The sequence below is a fragment of the Schistocerca cancellata genome, chromosome 1 (genome assembly GCF_023864275.1).
Source record: "Schistocerca cancellata isolate TAMUIC-IGC-003103 chromosome 1, iqSchCanc2.1, whole genome shotgun sequence".
NCBI lineage: Eukaryota > Metazoa > Arthropoda > Insecta > Orthoptera > Acrididae > Schistocerca > Schistocerca cancellata.
In genome coordinates, this window is record NC_064626.1 from 498154856 (window position 1) to 498164904 (window position 10049).

Here is a 10049-nt window from a genome sequence, read left to right on the forward strand (position 1 = left end):
CCAACAGACGGGAGAAAGTTGTCTTTATTTAGAAAGATTCGTCGGACGGATGTGCATAGCTATAGGACTGTATCAGTGACTTCAGTCTGTTGTAAAATTATGAAGCATCGCAACAAAATCTCCAAATGAGTAGTTGAAGAGGACATCAGGGGAGTGTAATAGGACTATTACTGTTCACGATATATGAAACTGATATGGTGGATAACGTCGGGTGCTGCTCTCGGAATTTAAAATGGAATGACACCATGAAACTAGTTGTGGGAATGACAGATGTCACCGCGAAATGCACTAAAAGAATTCTAAGGAAATGTAATTGACTCAAGAAAGGTAGTTTACAGAATCCTAGTTCGTCTGATTTTTTAAAAATATTCTCTTTCAGTACTGGACCCTTGCCATGCGGTGTTAATAGAAGAGATAGAAAAGGTCGAAAGAGAGCACTGCAATTCGCCAAGGAGATGTTGATCCAAGTCCGGTGACGGATATTGTAAGGGAAGCATCTTGTGCTACGGACACATTTACTGTTAAAATTCGGAGAGCGTATGTTTCAAGAAGAGGCAACTAAGATATTATTTCTTCATACAGACAACTCGCGAAGTATCACTATAAAATCAGGGAAATTCTAACTCGTGTAGTTGCTTGCCTATTCGTGCAAGAAAATAGAGGCGAAGATGATGTAATGTTACTCGAAACAACTCAGCCATGTATCGTAAATAGGTTTGCAGATGTAGATGTGTGTGTGTGTGTGTGTGTGTGTGTGCGTGCGTGTGTGCGTTCGTATGCGCTCACACGCTTTTCAATTACAACATAGAAGCTTGCGAGCTGTTATAACAGGTGTTTTGCTTTTCGCTGTTATTGAATGTGGTCCTGCTGACTTAGCCGTTAATCAGACACGGTACCTAGGCCCGCGTCGCTCCAAGCGCTTAGTGAGTGCACAAGCGTCACAGAACTGACGTATTCCTGTCACTGTCTTTGTATTACTGTTGCTGTTAGCGACAATCTACTGCAAAAGCGGCGTCGGACAGTGGTTTTCTTCCATGTGATGAGCGGATGGAAACGAAGCGAAAAAAATCAAGGGAAGGTAAAGTTTAATGTCCCGTAGACGAAGAGATATTAATAGACGTAGCACAAGCTGAGAGTGGGCATGCATAGATCAGGGAACACGTAGTGTCAAGAGATTAGGAGAAGCCACTTGTGCCAAACCAACATGTTCCTGTCTCATTGGCCGTTACTTCATAATCTAACAGTTATATTTTTAATCAAACATATAATGTGATTTGTTTTCAAATATGTTACTTAAAATGTCATAGCTAACAGTATCGTCTTAAAGACGAAGTGGAGATTTGACGCGTTTATTTATTGACGATTTGTCCGTACCGTTGAAGCTTTCATTATTGCTTGGTGACCGAGTGGCTAGAATCAAGGGATATGAATTGTGTACGTGAGAGCATTCCAGCCAAGGTTGCACTTCCTACATTCTTGTTTTCTTATGAAATCAGCTGTGTCCGCATGGTAGCAACTCAGTAAGAGGAATTAACTCTTTTCGAACCACAGTGGCGTGTGGTATTATTTCGGCAACTCATCACAAGTTTTTGACAGTCCAAAACCCACTGTGATCATTCCCATCGAGGTATCGTACTTAAAATCAAACACAGTACATCAGTTTTTAAAACTTTTCTCCCCTACTTTTGCCTGATAAATCCAGAACAGGAAACTGAGAGCAGTACATTTAATGTCCAGCAAACGACTGAAGCACCACCAACATTATAGGTGCCCTAAGTTTGCCACGAGTCGGAAAGTGATCGAGTATATCTCACACGCAAAACCTACATCGTGATGACTGAACAAGGATTTGAACCACGATCAATCATTCCACGTCCATTGGCTTAACTATCGCGCCGCCTAACTGGGTGAGATACGAAGGGCGATCAATAAGCAACGCAACACTCTTGTTTCTCGGCCAATTTCGGTTGAGAACATGCTGAATTTGTTCTAGGACATCGTGGATTATTCCCGCTGCAGTCCCTATAGTTTTATGTAGTTCCGATGGACGTTGGCGTTGTACTTGGCCTTTGTTAACGGTGGTGGCGTTTGTAACGGTGGTGCAGTCCAAGCAGAAAGCTGCCACTGAGTTCCTTTTTGGCGGAAAACCAGAGCATCGTAGACATCTATAGGCGCTTGCAGAATGTCTGCGAAGACCTTACAGAGAATAAAATAACTGTGAGTAGTTGGGAAAGGCGTCTCTCATCATCGCAACAAGGTTGCGCAGACCTGACCGATTTCCCGCATACCGGCCGGGCGCGCACAGCTGTGACTCGTGCAGTGTTGGAAAGTGCGGACACTCCCATTGGAGTTGATCAATGGATCACGGTCAAACACCTCCATGAAAACGCAAGCCCTCACACAAATCTGCCCACCCGAGAAGAGCTCACAGAGCTTCACTGGACTGTTCTTCCTCATCACCCTATAGCTAGGATCACGCTTCTCTCCCCTTCCATCTGTTTGGCCCAATGAAGGATGCACTCCGCGAGAATCAGTATGTGGATGATGGGGAGGTTATTGATGCAGCAATATGTTGGCGCCTATGTCGACCAGTAGGCTGTTACTAAGCGGTCATACAGTCCTTTCCAGAAATGTGGAGTAAGGCAGTCGCATTGAACGGAGATTATGTTGAAAATAGGGTCTTGTGGCCAAAATATTGGGGAACAATATGGTGTACCGGAAACCTGCATAAAAACCAACGTGCTTTCAGAAAAAAAATGTGTTGCATTACTTACTCAACGCCCACGTACAATGCAGGCATATCGTATGAATCAAGAAATATATCCGGAATTTCGATGCGCGCATAAGAGCATATCCACCGCCGCTAGTTTGATGGCACGTATTCTCTTCCTCCAATGCCCGACAGATGACGGCGAAAGAACACCAACGACGAGGATAACGCTGTTTTTATGTTGTGGACATATCAACCTAAAGCCAGCACTAGGTGACCGGCCATGCGCTGAAGGTTTCACGCGTGACTGCCTGGTGAGTTTTTCTGGCGATAAATACTACAGCTACACCTTTTAGAGCGGAAGCAGACCCTGCCAATTACAGGCATTCCTATGACTTGTTAGTGGTTCCTACTTCAATGCGAAACGATCCAAACTTTATGTATATTGTGGTAGGGACTGGAGTAGTATGCTGCACAAGAGAGTCGATACGAAATTTCTTTGAATTACAGATGTGGCTGCAGTTAAATCTTTAGATAGAGGTTGAAGCGTCACATTTGCAGAGAATCCACTTCCGAGGCAACATTGTTGCTAAATGTTTGTTGAAGCAGCACGCAGTGCCAAATAGACGCAAGTAGAGTTGTAAAAGTACCGTAGGCTACCGTAAACTGTCGTAAGTAAGCGCACATTACGGTAGTTTTCCTAGTGGCTTTGGTAGGTTAAAATCGTACACGCGTTACCTGTGTCTTAGGAGTGTTGCATACCTATTCGGGGTTACCTCTTAACGATCGCTTTTGTTACATATGCAATCAGTGTCTTACTAGAATCCCCTAAAAACTAGAAGCTGTGAACCATCTAGAAACTGAGTGAGGACACATAGATGGGCTGGCTAACCTATGCAACGTTTCTGTACTACACAGTTATCCTCTTATCTGTTACTTAAAAATAAACATTATTTAGAACAAAACTGAAGTGTCACCTTTTAATTCAGGTTTTGTTCCAAAATTGTTGATTTGTAACGTGAAACAGAGGGATGTCGTAGCAAAGTTAAAGAAAACAATATAGATACATCATGTAGCGCTAGGAAACGCAAATTCCTCGGAATAAAGGTGAAAAAAACGCGAAACAAAATATATCTAACTTCGCTTCAATACGTCGTCGGAATTACATCAAACATATTTCTGTTATTCATAAACAGCTTTCGCATTTATCAATAATAACAGGGAGCTTTTGCCTTTGATCGTAATGAAGAGCGTTCTGTTGAGTAAAAGACAACAACAATAATTATATATTTTTTATGTTTGGCGTGTATACTGTACTTGCATCAGAAGAAATTTCTTTGGCTGCATAAAAGCGCAGAAATTACGCGATCGACTAATTTTTATTGCTTATGAAATGCAATTTAACTCCTATAAGGATATAAAATACACGATAGACTAACAGTGAATGATTTGCAGATCTCATTACGTTCAAAACAACCAAACAAACAAAAAAGCGAAGAGAGTTATCTATCTCCAACATTCATTTAGCCGGCCGAAGTGGCCGTGCGGTTAAAGGCGCTGCAGTCTGGAACCGCAAGACCGCTACGGTCGCAGGTTCGAATCCTGCCTCGGGCATGGATGTTTGTGATGTCCTTAGGTTAGTTAGGTTTAACTGGTTCTAAGTTCTAGGGGACTAATGACCTCAGTAGTTGAGTCCCATAGTGCTCAGAGCCACATTCATTTATTTCTGGTCCCTACCAATGCTACCAGTACTACCGGTAATCTTACCATTTACTACGTCATTTACTACCGAATCGTAGTTTTGGCATAGCCCAACTCCACTTACAAGCAAAATTATGAACACATTGCTTGACTTGTTGGGTAACATAACGCTAGCAGGTCATCTGTCATGCATTACCGCCATCACCATCACCAGCAGCGGTAGCGGTAGCAGCCATTTGACATTCACTGTAGCTCCCAAAACACAGTCCAACATGGACGACATAAGATCATTCGCTGATAGTTGAAGGCCTCCTCTGGGCTTCAGCTCTATGCATCTATTTTGTCCCTACCCGTTTTCTAGCGCCATTTAAGTACCGTTCTGAGAAGTGCATGGCTCATGTTCATGCCATTTATTGTTTGTCATCTGCCGCCTCGTTTTCTTATTCCATTTACTGGTGTTACTAACTTCCTGCCTTACTTTCCCGTGAGCAGCAGCAGCAGTGCGTATCGAAAAGTGCACTGTCGTACCATCTTTGGAGCGGCCGATAGTATTTCCAGGTCGTCGTGTGTCTGGCAGTCAGTGGGAGACGGACCAGCAGTGCAATCGCGACGCAGCAGCAGTGAAGTCAGGGACGGAGCGCCGGTGAGGCGCGGACAGCCAGTGCTCGCCGACCGCTGGCGACACACATGAACTGTCCGACGGAGGGAGATCGAGACGACCGTTGGTTCGTCGTTCGGTTGGTCGTCTCATCGGCCGAGATATACACTCCTGGAAATGGAAAAAAGAACACATTGACACCGGTGTGTCAGGCCCACCATACTTGCTCCGGACACTGCGAGAGGGCTGTACAAGCAATGATCACACGCACGGCACAGCGGACACACCAGGAACCGCGGTGTTGGCCGTCGAATGGCGCTAGCTGCGCAGCATTTGTGCACCGCCGCCGTCAGTGTCAGCCAGTTTGCCGTGGCATACGGAGCTCCATCGCAGTCTTTAACACTGGTAGCATGCCGCGACAGCGTGGACGTGAACCGTATGTGCAGTTGACGGACTTTGAGCGAGGGCGTATAGTAGGCATGCGGGAGGCCGGGTGGACGTACCGCCGAATTGCTCAACACGTGGGGCGTGAGGTCTCCACAGTACATCGATGTTGTCGCCAGTGGTCGGCGGAAGGTGCACGTGCCCGTCGACCTGGGACCGGACCGCAGCGACGCACGGATGCACGCCAAGACCGTAGGATCCTACGCAATGCCGTAGGGGACCGCAGCGCCACTTTCCAGCAAATTAGGGACACTGTTGCTCCTGGGGTATCGGCGAGGACCATTCGCAACCGTCTCCATGAAGCTGGGCTACGGTCCCGCACACCGTTAGGCCGTCTTCCGCTCACGCCCCAACATCGTGCAGCCCGCCTCCAGTGGTGTCGCGACAGGCGTGAATGGAGGGACGAATGGAGACGTGTCGTCTTCAGCGATGAGAGTCGCTTCTGCCTTGGTGCCAATGATGGTCGTATGCGTGTTTGGCGCCGTGCAGGTGAGCGCCACAATCAGGACTGCATACGACCGAGGCACACAGGGCCAACACCCGGCATCATGGTGTGGGGAGCGATCTCCTACACTGGCCGTACACCACTGGTGATCGTCGAGGGGACACTGAATAGTGCACGGTACATCCAAACCGTCATCGAACCCATCGTTCTACCATTCCTAGACCGGCAAGGGAACTTGCTGTTCCAACAGGACAATGCACGTCCGCATGTATCCCGTGCCACTCAACGTGCTCTAGAAGGTGTAAGTCAACTACCCTGGCCAGCAAGATCTCCGGATCTGTCCCCCATTGAGCATGTTTGGGACTGGATGAAGCGTCGTCTCACGCGGTCTGCACGTCCAGCACGAACGCTGGTCCAACTGAGGCGCCAGGTGGAAATGGCATGGCAAGCCGTTCCACAGGACCACATCCAGCATCTCTACGATCGTCTCCATGGGAGAATAGCAGCCTGCATTGCTGCGAAAGGTGGATATACACTGTACTAGTGCCGACATTGTGCATGCTCTGTTGCCTGTGTCTATGTGCCTGTGGTTCTGTCAGTGTGATCATGTGATGTATCTGACCCCAGGAATGTGTCAATAAAGTTTCCCCTTCCTGGAACAATGAATTCACGGTGTTCTTATTTCAATTTCCAGGAGTGTATTTGGTCCTTTCACCGTTTCCAGTTGTTTTCACTTTCAAAAAAATGGAAGAAACTGTTACGGAACGCAGTTACATTTAGCTGTCTTATTAACAAAATTCCACTGTTGTAGTCTTGACGCCAAGAGTTCAGCTTTAGTTTTCGGCAGTTACATATCTGTCATTACGTCATGAAGATCACATTGTGTTATTTTGTGAACCTCTGTACACTCATCGTTATACACACAATCAGGATCTTTCGAAGAACTGGGTTTTGCAAGTGATGGTGCAGCGCTAGTTTCACTATTGCCCGCGCCACTATCACAATCAGGTGACAGAAACAGACAGTCTGTCTGTGTGAACCACTGGTCGCATGGCCGATGGTACATCAGGATGTGCAAGGAAGACTTTTTCTTCTTGGAAATACCATGTGTTAATGGTGTTGTCACACAAAAGTAACAATCATTAACATGATTTGATGGTTCTCCCCAAATCAGGAGTACAGCAAAGGTCTTTTACGATTCACCCACGAATGAAGAGTTCGAGACACAAGATACGCAACATACATGAGAAGTACAGGGCTTGTGCTGGTTTCCTAATATAAGGCGTTATTGGCCTCCTTTGCGATTCCAATGTAACCTGTCCGCAAATTTAGTGAAAATTGTCAACACTTTTTACGCATTTGCAAGGCGTATTGAATCAGAGGAAATACAATGACAACACGCACTAACTACACTTCAGTGACACGTTCTTGTAGCACACGAACAGAACACAGCTTGTAACAGACGGGAACTATGCTTAAATGAAACATGCACTGCTCCTCCCTTCCTCTTCCCCTTTCCGTTGTTGCTACGAGGCCGAGCTAAAATTAGCGACAAAATACGCACAGCTACTGTTGCATGAAACTTCATCGCTGTGTCTACCATCAGCAGGATTTCGAAGCCTATATGGGAAGAAGGGATTGATCATGAGGGCTAATAAAATATAATTATAATTAAATGCCTCCCACTTTAACTTCGAAACGGGAGCTAATTCGAGTTTTTCGCTGTAATCTTCGTTGTCAGCGAGGTCGATGTAATTAACAAACATTTATTTCATCCCAGTTACATTTTCACTGTTGGCTAGTGAAACCGATAACAACTAGATTTTGAAATAAATTAGTCAGTTGCAGTTTATCAGTCAGAGTATTAAGGAAAAGCAAGACGTAAAAAAAAAAACCATACCATTAACATCTACCATCTTAAGGAAATTAACAATCACTTTATAAAGGCGAGGGCAGCGGCCTTACCGCAGTGCATGCACCAGTTCCCGTCAGATCACCGAAGTTAAGCACTGTCGGACGTGGTCGGCACTTGGATGGGTGACCATCCGGGCCGCCATGCGCTGTTGCCATTTTTCGGGGTGCACTCAGCCTCGTGATGCCAACTCAGGAGCTACTCGATCGAATAGTCGAAGAAAACCATCATAACGACCGGGAGAGCGGTGTGCCGACCACACGCCCCTCCTATCCGCATCCTCAGCTGAGGATGATATGGCGGTCGGATGGCCCCAATGTGCCACCTGTGGTCTGAAGACGGAGTTCTTATAAAAGCGAATGTCTTTAGCAAACAAAAGAGATGATGTTGATTGAGGAAGGTGATATCCCATTGTTAGCAATATTTTCAAAAACTCCAGCCTTTCACGGTCAAATGCAGGACAAGAAAACAAGATGTGATTTACGCCAGCTTGCGATTCAGAATCACAGCCACATGCAGAACAACAGTAAATGTTGATTCGACATAGATGGAAAGAAAAAGAGGCGTGATTGTAGCGGAGTCGAATGATCGTGGAAATCATTGATTGGTCCAAACGTGTCCTGGTAAAATATGGCTTTGAAGGAATTCGAGTTTCTAGCACAGCATGACAACCACCTTTCGTTTGTTGACACACGCTCAAAATATCTTGCCATTGTTGTTTCCCGTGACTGTCGACTTCACGTAAGTACGCCAGTTTCAAATCAAGGACAAAGTTGCAGCTTGCTACGCTAATACATTCACTTCCTCATTATAGCGGATGACGGAGTAGGGATGCACCCACAGCAAATGGATTGGTCAGCTCCTCCGTATACTGCGAATATATTCCAAAACCACATCCAATATACTCGTATAAAGGTTGTTTGTTTTACTTCACCTCCGGTGCTGATTATTTGTAAGTATGCTCTGGGAGTCAGACTCGATTAATATCTTTAAGAACGCAGTTGATGATACAATCGCGATGCCTAAGAACTGGGAAACAGCGTTTCGACAGATGTATCGGCCGTGGGTCACCAGCAGCATACCATCGCAGGTCTTGCCACTTGAATCCATTCTATTTTTATATGTGGGGGTACGTCATAGCATTGGTGTACTGCAGACCTATTGAACGTGTATTGGCATCGATGAGAAGACGCACTGAAGCCCGCCTTCACATAGAGGGTGATCATGTGGAGATCTTGTGTTTTTTCTCAAGTGTATATCTGCAGTTTGGTCCCTCCGGGAGTTTGCGTTTATGTACTCAATCGTAATACATGGTATCAGAGAAACATTGGTTTCCGAACCAATGTTTGTTAGGATAACCTGTACGTTTCATTGTCCTCTATTCACCCGTTTCCTTTGTACCTATAATAATCTAACACCTTACATACAAATTCGTCCACTGGTTCTGTGTCATTTTTATTATTTGAACATTTTTCTTTGCAATATTTTGGTAATTCATAATTTTAGTTTTATTGTAATTGATTTTCGAGCCTACTCTGAAACATCCTCTGTTTGGTTCTTGCATTCATTGTTGAATTTAGTCGCACCAGAGGAAAACAGTATTATTCACCAGAAACCTTAAATAATGTAGATATGTTCCAATATCTCGCATTCCTTGTTAGTTTCCTCAGTTTCAAGATATGGAAACTTCCTATGTAAGTGCTGACAATAATTTTGGAGCCGGCCGGTGTGGCCGTGCGGTTCTAAGCGTTTCAGTTTGGAACCGCGTGACCACTACGGTCGCAGGTTCGAATCCTGCCTCGGGCATGGATGTGTGTGATGTCCTTAGGTTAGTTAGGTTTAAGTAGTTCTAAGCTCTAGGGGACTGATGACCTCAGTAGTTAAGTCCCATAATGCTCAGAGCCATTTGAACCATTAGAGCCAATAATTTTGGAGATACGAAATTCCCTTTCCTGGCACCTACTTAAGTTCTCGCTGTCCTGTTGAAATCTAATCGAAGCTGTAGTCCGTTGATATGTTACGTCGGTGCCATTTGTTACCTTATATACAAAAAAAATTACATATACATTTTTCATATTTTTTAATTTATCAGCATGAATTTTTCTTTTGTTAGCGCATGATTCTTTCTCTCAGGGGTATTATCTTTTCTTATCACTTTCACTTACGTACATAACTAAATATGAAACGGGCTCTTGAAGGGCCGCTGTTATTCTTGTACCAACTTAAGATTTTGAACATG

General features: G+C 45.0%; 1 pseudogene; it reads left to right on the plus strand.

Moving 5' to 3' along the window:
- The first annotated feature begins 7849 nt into the window (after positions 1 to 7849).
- LOC126102375 (5S ribosomal RNA) lies at positions 7850 to 7967 on the plus strand (annotated as a pseudogene).
- The last annotated feature ends 2082 nt before the right edge of the window (positions 7968 to 10049 follow it).